This window comes from Lampetra fluviatilis, chromosome 41 (genome assembly GCF_964198595.1).
Source record: "Lampetra fluviatilis chromosome 41, kcLamFluv1.1, whole genome shotgun sequence".
Lineage (NCBI taxonomy): Eukaryota > Metazoa > Chordata > Hyperoartia > Petromyzontiformes > Petromyzontidae > Lampetra > Lampetra fluviatilis.
This window is the reverse complement of record NC_136315.1, coordinates 7,626,869-7,639,997: the sequence shown is the minus strand read 5'-3', so window position 1 is coordinate 7,639,997 and position 13,129 is coordinate 7,626,869. Positions and strand designations below refer to the sequence as shown.

General features: G+C 44.4%; 1 protein-coding gene across 11 annotated transcripts in view; it reads left to right on the top strand.

Annotated features, from left to right (window-relative positions):
* LOC144946506 (sorbin and SH3 domain-containing protein 2-like) overlaps positions 1-13,129 on the top strand; it is a 193,591-nt gene that overhangs the window by 11,563 nt on the left and 168,899 nt on the right. For 9 of the 11 annotated variants that reach the window (XM_078875452.1, XM_078875451.1, XM_078875455.1 and 6 more), the window contains exon 1: positions 2,055-2,328. The exons of the other annotated variants lie outside the window; for them this stretch is intronic. The gene's annotated coding sequence lies outside the window, so the exon portion shown is untranslated. Of the gene's footprint in view, positions 1-2,054; positions 2,329-13,129 lie in introns of those variants that run through there. 11 annotated transcript variants of the gene reach the window in all.

The following is a 13,129-nucleotide window of genomic DNA, read 5'->3' as shown; positions in this document are numbered from 1 at the left end:
AATTTGTCGCCACCTAGTGGAATCTTTAATAAAATAAACTTGAGTGGATTGTATATTAATAGTGAGTAGAGAAACAAACAAGATGTATTGTAAGAGTCACTTTATTTTTCATTAATATTAAAGAAGTGAAGTTGCCTTTACATGCTTAAGCTGTTAATTTATCCATTGCATGGGTGGACCTTATCCTTATCAATCATCCAGACATTTGCCCCCGCTGAGAGATTTTGCAGGAGCCGCCACTGGAATTGAATTCAGGTCATTGGGTTCGTATCTCAGTGTGTTCTGTTGCTCCTCTGCTTTAATTCATAATGGGTTTTTTTCCCAACAAACCAATAGCATTAATCAAAGCAACATCATGCGTGCGTCTTGCAGTACGTAATTATATACGTACAACGTACAGCATTTGGAATTTGGATTTACGATGATGATGATGATGATGATAGAAGACTTTTCATGGGAATATTTACGTTTCTTGACCACAAATTGGGGAAATATTTGTTGTGCTTAACAAAATTGTGCACTATTTTATGATTCATGGTTTCAAAAGAATTATATGTTGGATCTATCAGGACACGTGGAATATGTTCGGGAGACTAAATACATACACATGTAAACGACTCACTGGAGCTCCAATGTAATTACTGTAGTTTTGGAGGAACGTAAATCAATATCGAAACTTATCTTAATATATTTGTGTATTTTTTTGGTTTTAAATATTCATCAGCATTTTATTAATTCACCCACTTTCTCTCCATCATCCCGAGTCGCTTGGACAAAACGTATGTTGAGGGAAAATACAATCCATTATGCATGCCTCTACGTCTGAGGTTAATATGCCTCTTACATCTTAGTGTTCGTATGAACACTCTTTGGGTCTTTTGGTAAAGTCACATAGATAGAAAAATAATAAAATAAAATCACGAAGTTTCGATCGCAACACAAGCAATCGTCTTCAGGTGAAAAAATACAGCAGGCGGACTGCTGAGGCAGGAAGATATATTTTTATTATTTTTATTATTTTTCTATCTACGTGACTTTACCGAAATACCCAAAGAGTATGAATTCCTGCAGTCACGAAAGCTTTAAGTCAATGTCATATACTTTATTAAAAACCTGTACTGCACGTGACATTAGCATTCAGGCAGAATGTAGCCCCAGACAACAGTCCCCCAGCCATTGAAATAAATCATCATGATTCCTTTTCAGGAGGTTCCTGCTCACGGATTGTTTAAACATTGATTTAGTTTTTGTTCCATAGGGGAGAAAACTTGGATGAGAATTTGGATAACAAACCCAAAAAATCCCCACATTCATGAGAAAATTATAAAATTAGATCAGAAATCTACTTTGCTCTACTACCAACTCCTCGACTGGCCCCATCAAGGCCCTCCCTACAGGTTGGGACGATCTATTAGACGATGACGATGATGTCTTGGATTCATCTCACAAGCTCACCATCCAAAAGAGCTGGACTACGACCACACGCGGGCACGATGTTCGTTGCCGATGCAAAACACAACGAACGCTGCCCCAGCTTTTTGCGTTTGTGCATTGCTTTTGCACAAACCTCGCGTGTATATGCCAATGCACAATAGCCGGCTTGCTGACCGTCGAAACGTGCACGTATCATTGTGCCCCCTCGTGAACGGCTTTTGTTGCTCTCCTGCCACTCTCTCTCCCCATCCTCTCTCTCCTTTTTTCCCCCTCTCTCTCCCCTCTTTTTTTTTACGATCAGTGAAAACAAGAAGATGCTCGGTGTAGTCGGCACTTTGCTTCGTTCATCATTTCGTAATTTATTTATTTTAATTTAAACTTTGCTTTATGTAAACCCCCACCTCTCGCTCGCTCTCTCGCTCTCTCTCGTTCTACACGCAGCTCTTTCCATCCCCTCTCTCCATCCTCACTCTCCCCTCTCTCTCAATCCTCACTCTCCCCTCTCTCCATCCTCTCTCACCTCTCTCTCTCCCCTCTCTCTCCTCTCTCTCTCCTCTCTCCCCTCCCTCTCTCCCCTCGCTGCACTCACAGCATTCGCTCATGACGCAACCCGAATTCCGCGGTGCTTCAGCCGACGTCGTCATGGCAATGCGAACGCGGGATGATGTGTCCGCGTTTGCTCCAGGAGCGTCGCGTGTTTGAGACGAAAGCACAAAAAAAAATCAACGCTCGGACGACGACGACGACGGCGGTTGCGGGCGAGGGACAATTCCCCCCCCCCCCCCCAAAAAAAATCAATCCACGTTTTTATTTCCACCGTCATCTCAAGTTTTTTAGCGCCGCGACCGCCTTCGTAAGCTTAAGCCGTTCGTCGTTAACGGTGCTCTGTTGGGGGTAAGCACTTTACGTTGAGTATCTGTTGTTGCCGATGCTGCTGCTGTTGCCACCGCTATTGTTGTTGATGTTGTTGTTGTTGCTGCTGTTGTTGTTGCTGCTGTTGTTGGGCAAGTGCAACCGAATGGGATGCCACTTTCAGCGCGTGTGCATTGCCCTGCGGTCATTTTGCGCGTCCACGCAGGTGAGCCTGATGGAACACGATACACACTTGTATCTGTTGTCACGTCCTGGTATCATTATTCATGATTTAATGTTCCGCGTTGTGTCTCCCCCACGTATGGCAACGTATTCCCAGTCAACGTTGCGGCACTGGGCCCAACGTTGCCATGTGGTTGAAAGCGTGGTACCAACGTTGGCGCCAGGTTCCACATTTGCTTGGTTTGCCAGCGAGATCTTGCCTCTCACAAAATGGGTTCCCAAAGGTTTACAATGTGTTGATGTGTGTAAAATTCTTCACATCTACTGGGAGTCGTTCGGTTATTTTGGGAGCTTAATACGCATCATTCATGACACTTGTTGATTGCAAAATGCCGCACGGGATTTGTACCTTTCATTCCATCAGATTTTCAGATTAAGGTATTTACACTTAATATAGTTCCAATGAAATTGCCTTAAAAAACTGTTAATTTATAACAATGTAAAGTGGGTGGCTGATTGGCATTTGAACAGATAAGTATTGCCTTTGTTAATGGTGATGGATGATATATGAAAGAGGCCACGTGTCTGAGACTGCAGCTTAAATACATTTCATTATTGATTCTAAACAGAGTGTGGAATTAGTACTGTACATGCGTATCACTCTATTGGCAAATTAATTAATTCACACTGATGGACAGCAGAAGTCATTTCATTTTTATGGCATCATCTTCCATCTGCTCTGAACTTTGCTTTTTAACATATCCCTCTTCCGCGTGTGTGTATACCGGCTTTTTAATCGCATGTTGTTCGTTACGATGCGCGACATCACTTCCCAAATATGCTCCCAGTAAGTGCATGCAGCGAAACGTCGGACATCGTGCCAAACCACGTGCGATTTAACCCGATAGCACATCGGACAGCAACACGGCACAATCATAAATAAACCTATACAGAAGTTTGTTGTATTAATACTCTTAAAAAGCATTTCACCTGGATTTACAGATGCGATCATACGAAAAGAACATTGTCATAATACTGGACTGTCATTGCACTCAGTGTCATTATAAGCGCTTCCGGTGGATTCTTTGTCGTTAAGTATGCGCATTTGTGATTCAAACTGGGACTGAGCTGCAATCAAAACACTCGCACAAAAGGTTTACATAAACAATTAAAGAATAGCTTCGGTGATTTATTCTCCACACAAATAAAACATCCGTGTTCTACAGCAGTGAGTCTTCAGGGTGTGCACAGGCGTGTACTTGCGTGCACACATATCTGTGAGAATTGATGAATGCTAATGACTTCAGCGTTGATAATTTTAACAGCGAGCTATGCATCTACACACTGGGCCACAGTAGGTAGCGGCCATTCATTGTTTGTGTTTAGTTTGTTGTCCTTCCCTCCCTCCCGCATCTCCGATTAGCACAGTTGTCTACGTACGGTACTAAAGAAGTTCAACATATAACATGTACACGCAATGTTTGCTCCAGACGTCAACGTTTGCATTCCGGTTATATTGATGCCTTATTCTCCAGATTATGAGACACTGAAAATGAATATTGACCCCATTATTCTGCCTGGTATCATGAAAGTTATACAAATCTGGTTACAAACACACGCAAATTATAAAACCCACCCTTGGTGTTTGCTTTAAAATCTAGGGGGGAAATATCTCTTATAATCCAGATAATACGGTAATCACAATTTACAACGCTTGTCAATCCATGGCTGGATGAGATTGACCATACTTCACCACACTGGACAGTGCAGGTTGGTGAAGGGTAGGTGCAGGACCAGGTTCAAAAGCCATTCATCGCTGATGTTCATCGTCGCTGGGAATCGAACTTAACTCTACGAATTGGCAAGAGCATTGCACCACCAACCCCGCGTAGGGTAGCCGTTGTTCAATACCGATAGTGAACAATAGGCACGGAGGGCTGTTTGCACTTGTCAGAGCCGTGTAGAAATACCAGTTGCAGTGTAACTACTAAGGGCCCTAACACACACATTGAGACCAAGGGCTTCTGTGTTCTGAGTGCTACGATTCTCCACTGTTTATCCAGTGACCCACGTTAAATTCTTGAACGTGCACATCATTGCCTCTTTGCGTTTGAACTTGGCCTAACTCTCTAAGTCGATGTGGCCTGAAATGAGTCCCACCAGGTGGCTCAGTGGTGGAACTAGTGGCCCACTATCGAAAGGTTGCGAGTTCAAGTCCCGGTTTGGGGGAGTTAATTCAGCCCATCATCTGAGCGTGTTCGCTAAAGTGACTACCGCTTTGTGGGGAAGTCAAAAAGGTGTTGCCCTATGGGTCGACTTGACCCCACCATAGGAATGTTGAATTTACAACACTGGCTCAGCGATGTAAACAGGAGATGAGCACTGCCTTCAATGCTTATTTGAGGGTACCATGGTGGAGAGATGTTCACTACCTCGCCTGGTATGCAGGAGGTCGTTGGTTCGATCCTGACCCTAACCCCTATATATTTGGAGTTTGTATGTTTTCCCCGTGGTCGCGTGGATTTTTCTCCGGGTCCTCTGGTTTTTCCCTCCAAACTTAGAAACACGCGTTTAGAATATTTGGCTGCTATAATTTCCACGCGATAAGCCACTTCGTTGAACTTTCATTTGTTGCCAGAATCGCCTCTGAAAAAAGAGCTATGTAGCTCAGTGGGCTTTACCTGGTAAAGTAAAATAATATTGCATCGTTTTATTTGAGCAGGAAGTCGCTTGGACGTACGTGGTTCCTCGTCTAAAAATCAGCATGGGAAAGGAAAAATCTGTCTGGGAAAGGTAAAATCTGGCTGGGAAAGGTAAAATCTATACTCCACTTTTACTTTTATTAATTTTAACGTTTTACCTACGTGACTTTACCGAAAAAACCTAAGAATATGAATCCTTGCAGTCACGAAAGCTTCAAATCTAGAAAAAAGAAATCTACACTCTTAGTTTTTTCGGTAAAGTCACGTAGGTAAAAAATGAAATTAAAATTAATAAAAATAAAATAATAAATTTAATTTCATTTTTTACCTACGTGACTTTACCGAAAAAACTAAGCGTATGAATCCTTGCAGTCACGAAAGCTTCAAATCTAGAAAGGTAAAATCTGGCTGGGCCATGCGTGGGTGCTTTCCCCATCAGCTTCCCATGCGTTCCACCGTACTTAATAGCTACTTGGCACTTGTCCCAAATGGAGGGAGTGGGGGTGGAATCTTTATTGTTTGATGTGTTTATTTATATATTTACTTACCGTGTACTTCTTTCACTCCAGCGTAGCCAACGCATGAGGAGGTACAGTGCAGCACCAGCTTGGAGGACCATTCACCGAATCAATTGGGAGTCGCGTTACACCCATTGTGGACGCTTTCTTCAGCTCCGATGCCAAGGGGCACACAATTGGCCACTCTTATAAAGAGTGCCACGGGACCCTTAAGTTATTTTCCCTATGGCATGGGCTTAGCACAAAGATTGGACATATGCTCTGCGGAAGGGCCGTGCCCATTGACGGACCCGCTTCAGCCGCACATTTCGACCGTTGAACCCCGGACCCGAAGGTGAGCCGACGCTTAACCTTGCGTGCAACGTTGGGATTAAAGTGGGAAGCTTTTTGCGGTTCATACAAAGCAGCCATTCAGTGAGATATCTGATATCCCGATAAAGGTCGGCCCGGTGGTCCTGCTGTTACGCTCTTCGTGTTGTGAACAGTTGATTCCGCTGGGACACCGCGTATCGTATCGTGCGCTCTTGTACTCATCAGTGGCTTGGTTGCATCACAATCCATTTCTCAGATGTGAAAATGTCAGTTTGATTGACCTGCGACAAATAATATTTGCAGGGCATTGTAAGAATCCATGGCCCTCATGTGCAATAAAGGGCTTAGTCAAGTGACTTCAGCAATGCCTCTGTAACATCATCTTCCATGGCTGTCCTCTGACACATGGCGATGATACACTGCGAGCTGCAGAGATCCAAATGGAAATATCTGCATGATGTTGTCAACGGCTGAATTGGAATATAATTGAGAGTGAGAAAAAACGTACATGAAAATACAAAAATGTAAGTGTGGGAACTTTGCGATGCATGAGTGGCAGGGCAAAATAAAGAAACCGATAGCGCTTATTGATTGGGCCTCTTGGGACACAGAGGCTTGCCCCCAGAGCGTGTACTTGCAGCCTGTTGTTGATCAGGGCCCACTTTAAAATACCCACCAACGGAGGAGGCAGCTAACCTGGCGAGGTGAGAACTGTTTGTCAGTGCGGGGAGCTCGGGTTACTTGGAGCCCCGTCTGGGTGATATTTTTACGAGCGGAGTTCGGGAACCGCGGGTGGGACAGTCGATCGCCCTCACGGTTTGGTGGTGTTGCACCCGGGGCGCGATCACGCCTGTTAAATGTGAACCCGCGAGGCTCCGCTGGGGGTTTGCTCGCTTTCTTCCACGCTTTGACTGGTTTTGTCCATTTCTCGAGCGCGTGTGATTACATTTTTTTTGCAGCATCTTGAGTCAGCAGTGCTGCGCCCCCCACCCCCCTCTGTCAATTCTTCTGCTGTCATAACTGCTGTTGGAACACAAAGAGAACAAATGAATGAGTCAATTTGTACGGTATCTACCATCACCATGCGTACATTGATCGATCCACTGCTGGATTAAGGCTTCCACAAGCCTTTTTCCATCTGTTGCGATCCTGCGATGGCATGCGACGCGCGTGTAATTATGAAATCATGTTTATTCAAATCCACCGATGTGAACAACTCTTGCTTAAATGTTACCTGTGCCATAATTATTGTTCCAGAAAAGAAAAGTGGCACGGAGTAAAAAAAAAAATTAGTTCGTCAAATTTTTACAAGAAGCGTCGCGTTAAGGGTGGCTGGAGCAGCGTATTGGCTGTTTGCTGAAATCATCGGCAAGTTTGCTATTTTGGTGGCTCTCCAAAAATAGGGCAGAACTATGCTCCTCGTTTTTTTTTGTTGCCCCATCGCAGCAACACCTAATACCGGACCTTTGTCTCCCCACATATAACACGGTTGTTATATATATACTGGTTTAGTTTTTGGATAAGCCACATATTTGTTACTCCGTTTTGTGTTATTTGCTCTGTAAGTCTGTTCCCCCCCCCCCCCCGCGAACTGCACAGTGTGTTCAGTCAGGGTAAGTGGTGGTGCCACCTTGTGTGCCCTGCTATTGAATCAATCCTCAATACAACCATCGCCATTCAGTGCCACAATTACTGCCGTGGTTTTGTGCTGGCCCAGAGCCAAAGACAACATTGTGACAAGAGAGATGATTTAGCTGTACACCTCACGTGAAAAATAGGGCACGCATTCATAGTCTGTGAACCCAAGCATTGTTATTATGTGCACCTATTCCAAATACTATACAGCACCATACAATGTACAGAAAATTGTCATTGTGTTATATTCTTAAAATAATTCATGGGAAGTATGCATCTGTCTTGGCAGTCCTGTGTTTTGTCTCTCTCTCAAATTTAGCAATCTTTGGAAGAACGTAATCAACCAGGTAAAGTGTTAACTGTTGTGTTAGCCGACTATCTGTGTTGCATTGCATTGCATTTCTAAGTTTACTGGGTTTGTTTTCTAATTCATTCATACTTGATTACGGTTGCTTGTGTTGCAATCGATACGTCGTATTCTATTATTTACTTTATTTTCATTCTACGTGACTTTACCGAAAGAACCAAAGTGTAAGTCCTGGGCATGTAATATACACTCCACGTTCCTATGGCAGGGCACAGTCTATGCTGGATACAGCCAGTACAATGAAACTCCTATTATCCAGGATGATGTGGGAGGTCACTATTGCCAGATCCTATTGTCCGCGCTTATCTGTAAAAATTATTCCTTAAATCCTCAAACTCATTTGCAGATAAAAAGGACAGTGGAGCACGGTGGGATTTTTGCAACGCATGATACCAAAGACTTGACTTAAATTTCCCAGCCACGGTTCACATGAGTAAATATATCGAGTGATATATTAATCGGTACTGGGACTGTCCTTCAGCAATCTGCACTGGCCATAAGAGTGAAGTCTGGTGAAACAACCTCCATGACCGAGGTGGCGCAGAGGTCGCAAACGGGTTTTGATTCCTTACCCGTACCCGTACCCGGCCGCACCAGGGTCGCAATCGGGTACCCGTACCCTACCCGATACCCGGCTACTCGTACCCGGCCGGGTATCGGGGAGGGTACGGGTACGAGTACCCGGTTGCGACCTCTGGGATGAAGCCATGTTGTAGGCGCGGGTGGGTTGATTCTAGGAACTTGAATTGTGAGAAGAGACAAGACGTTGAGAAATGAGTGACAAACGGTTACTCACCGGTGACTCATGGCCTACCCGTACCCGGCCGCACCAGGGTCGCAAACGGGTACCCGTACCTGTACCGGGCCGGGTACAGGTAGCCGGGTATCGGGTAGGGTACAGGTATCGGGTACCCGGTTGCGACCTCTGAGGTGGCGTGATGAGGCCTCCATCCAGCAGTGGATTAACAAAGGGTCTGTAAATATACTCTTGTGATTGGATGAATTTACCGCATAACTCCTCCTTCCTCTTGTCCGTGATACATGAGCAGATAACAGGATGAAATGGGCATCCGCTGCTACCGATTCTGGGTGCTTTAAATAAACATGCATATAGCGGAATGCACTTTCCCTGCTTGTCACCTTATCTGTGAAAAAATATACGGATAATAGGAGTGTTGACCGATTGATTAAATGCCAATTATAATAGGAAGAGGAGGTTATAGGTTTGACGGATGAGAGCAGTTTCACTGTTGGGCTTCTAAACAAGTGGTTGGGGCATCCCAAGGCGCTACTTGTTTTATCGATCCCAGAGGGATGGTCGGCTGAATTAACCCTGACCCCGGTTTGAAGGCGTAGCCTTGTGCCCGTGAGCCCCAACCAAATGATAATCCACTTTGTTGAGCTATCATTTGTGGCGAGGTCGCTTTTGAAAAATAAGTGAATACCTCAGTGGACTTTGTCTGGTAGGATGGGGATGGTTCAGTGTTTTATTTGTACGTGTTTCGGTGATTTCTAGATTTGAAGCTTTCGTGACTGCAAGGAATCATCTTCTTAGGTTTTTTTTCGGTAAAGTCACGTAGAAAGTAAATTTGTTTACCTTTATTGTTCTTTGCACTCATATTGTGTTTTTGTATTGTTTGTCGTTGTAACTTTCTTACCCACCCCGACTGGACATCTGTGCAAAAGAGCTTGATAGCCCATCGGATTCCTCCAGTATAAGTAACATATTCTGATTCTGTTTTACAGCGAGCCATCCACAACCGTCCTGAGGTGTGCCGTACGTACGGACGAGCCGATTGCAACAGTGCTACCGCGCGTCTCAAAACAAATTACATAATTCACGCGCACATGCCCCTTGCCGCGGGTATCAAACCGATATTTTTAATTCTGGAACATAACCAACCACGCTAAAGTGCGAAACCAAATTTAACGCGATGGGGATTTTTTTTATTTTTACGCAGTCGGTGACTTGGCTGTGACCGTCAACGGACTAAACCTGAGAAATTTGACTCCATGATCGCAGTGGCCCTGGCTCACTCTTCTGACCAATGTATCCACCTCGTATGTAATCGTTTTTGTTTTTGTAATCATTTAAATAATTGAGCAGAAATATTCCCGCCGTCACTTGTCCACGCGTACGCACAGCCGCACGTCGGCCACGTTATTCTCTGACCTTGGGGGCATCTTGACATTTCCCCATCATAAACTCAACAATTACCAGAAAGCAATTAGAATATCCGCATGTGGCATGTTAGTCTTATACGGCATTAGCACATCGAAAATAAAGTTGCATTTATAGCCTCGTTTAATCTCTTGCCCTTGGGCATGTCGGTCGGTCTTTAAAGGTCCAGAGTATTTATTTTCATTTTACCCAGCTCTGCCTTGGTCCCTGTCATTCACAGCATCCTGGGTCCTGTAGATGTTGTTGCGCTTTGACACAGCTGTACCACAGCTGTTGTCAGTTGGCTATTTGCATGCACCGCATGAGCTTGCCCTTGCCCTTCCTGTGGAGATGATGCTTGTACTGACAGCTGTGTGAATCCACGCGGCCAGACGCCCAGGCCTTGCGTCGATAAACCGCACTCAACAAATGAAGACAGAGATCCCCCTTGACAAACTATTAGGGAGGGCGAGTGCTGTTAGTGAGCAACTAGTAAGGCTGGAGCATTGTGGCCAGCGCCATGCAAAGCCACGTCTGTCTTCCCAGTGCGAATGTTTAAGCACAGCACCAAGGGACGGTTAAGATATCACTCGCCACTGATGTGACCGTGGCTGGGAATGAAACTCAGGTCTGACCGGGGTTCGTATCACTACAATCACTCTCTTGCCGCTCCACGCTTGTAACGTTCTTACCCCGTGCCCCTACTGGACATGTGTGAAAAAGAGCTTAATAGCTGATCGGATTCCTGGGGTATAAATAAATATTCTGATTATTCTTTGGTTCTTTCGGTTAAGTCACGTCTAAAGATAAAATAATAAATTAAAATAATAGCATATTACGACGTTTCGATTGCAACACAAGCAATCATCATCAGGTATAAAAGAAATAGCAACAAAAATCTAACTAGAAAACAATAGACAGACATACAAGCAGACAGACATCACAAGGACACACAGAGAGAGGACACATTTTATCTTTAGACGTGACTTAACCGAAAGAACGAAAGCTCCAAAATTAAGAATATTCTGATTCTGTACGTGTGCATTGCAGCAAGTTCACATACCAACTTGCGCAGCTTTCAAATGCCACTGGCTGCCAAGTAATAGTTGACATTGTGGTCAAGTTGCATTAATCAAAACATAAGACAGAAAGCCCCAGAGCCGCATACCGCCCGTATCAATATTGAGAATCGGGTTTTGGTTTTATAAGGGTGCTCATACGCCTAAATGTTATTTGAAACTGGTTTGGTCAAAATTGTTGTGGGTTTGTGAGTGGCTACATTTGCGCGGGATCCGATTTCCAATGACATTGCCTCCCCTGCTATTGATTGTTGTTTACCGTAATTAATATTCTGGGGAATGCCTGGTGATTGTATCAAATATATGCTGTCGTTCTTGGTGACATGTTCCTCTAAAACATGTAGATATATTGTGTTAGCATTTCAAACACGAGGCAAAACAATTGCAAAAACAATAGGTTAGAGATTGAAATAGTCTAACTTGAGCCCATAGCAGTGTAAATCGTTGCTAAATACTTTTTGAAAACCAATTTTGCTCTGTACAAAGCAACAAATAACAACCTGTGAACACATTCGTCATTAGTACTTCCCTAACTAGGAAAACTACATTTATTTATTTTCTTTTCATGGCTATGTTTTTTTTTTACAAATGAGCGTAGGGAAGGGGAGAGGGCTTGGGGTCAGAGTGGGATGGACCAAGACCACAGAGCTTCATGACTCCTGGGCCAGACCTGGGCCAGCACATGGCCCAGAATTGAGCCGGCACAACTTAGTTGCTGGTGGTTGTGGAAACGAGGCACATGTGCCATTCCAATCCCGGTTCCACTGGCACTCGACCAGCGGACACCTGACTTGCTCGCATGATTGATACAGCGTTCGGAGGCAGGGGGTAGGTGTGATCTTTCAGCGAACTCAATCGCGTGCCACTCAGCGGGAGAGTGAGAAAGGGGAGCTTAATAGTTCATCGGATTCCTCGGGTGGGGTGCGAGGATTCGGGGGTGACGGAATATGAAACGGGAGGCCTGTAGGTAGGCCCCCGTTGCGTGAGTGCGTGCTACGCGCGCGTGTATTTTTGTGTTGTTGGTTTTAACCTTTGAGACATTGTCGGTGTTGTGTGTGCGTGTGAGCGAGCATGAAAAATATAGGATTTTACTCTGCGTCATCTCGATGCAAAAAATGTGTATGTATAAAAAGGTCAATTTAAATGTATACGTATTTTCGTTAAGCTTGATATTGATATAAAGATCACGATTTATCTTACACATCGTTGTTTAAACAAAGAAATAACAATATATGTTTTTTCTCTCTTGTTCAGAGTGCGTTATTTTAATTTTCATATTTTTGTAATTTTTCTTCATTCAAGTTATGTCTCTCTGTGCATGCCAGTCAGTTTATGGCTGTCACTGTCATCATGGCTCAGCACACTGCACGACAGTGAGCCAAGTTCAATGTCAGGCATTGCTCAACCTTTGACACGTGTCCGAACCTGGCCTGTGCCTCAACCTAGGTCGACCCAGCTTGAAATGAACACCCGGTGCAAATGTGTCCACACACCATCGCTGGAAAGACAAAGGAGGTTTGGGCGGAGTGCCGCAGGTTAGACCCCGGTGTCTTACCAGGGATTGAACATACGCTTTGGTTCTTTCGATAAAATCACGTAGATAGAAAATGAATAGATCACGACGTTTCGATCGCAACACAAGCAACCGTCATCAGGTGAGACAAACACAGCAGGAGAACTGCTGAGGCTGGAGAAAGAGCTGCTGTAACAAGAGGTTATATAAGGCTTGAGGTGACGACGGTTGCTTGTGTTGCGATCGAAACGTCGTGATCTATTAATGATCTATTAATTTTCTACCTACGTGACTTTACCGAAAGAACCAAAAAGTATGGATTCCTGCAGTCACAAAAGCTTCAAATCAAGGGATTGAACACTTTTGGTGGAGT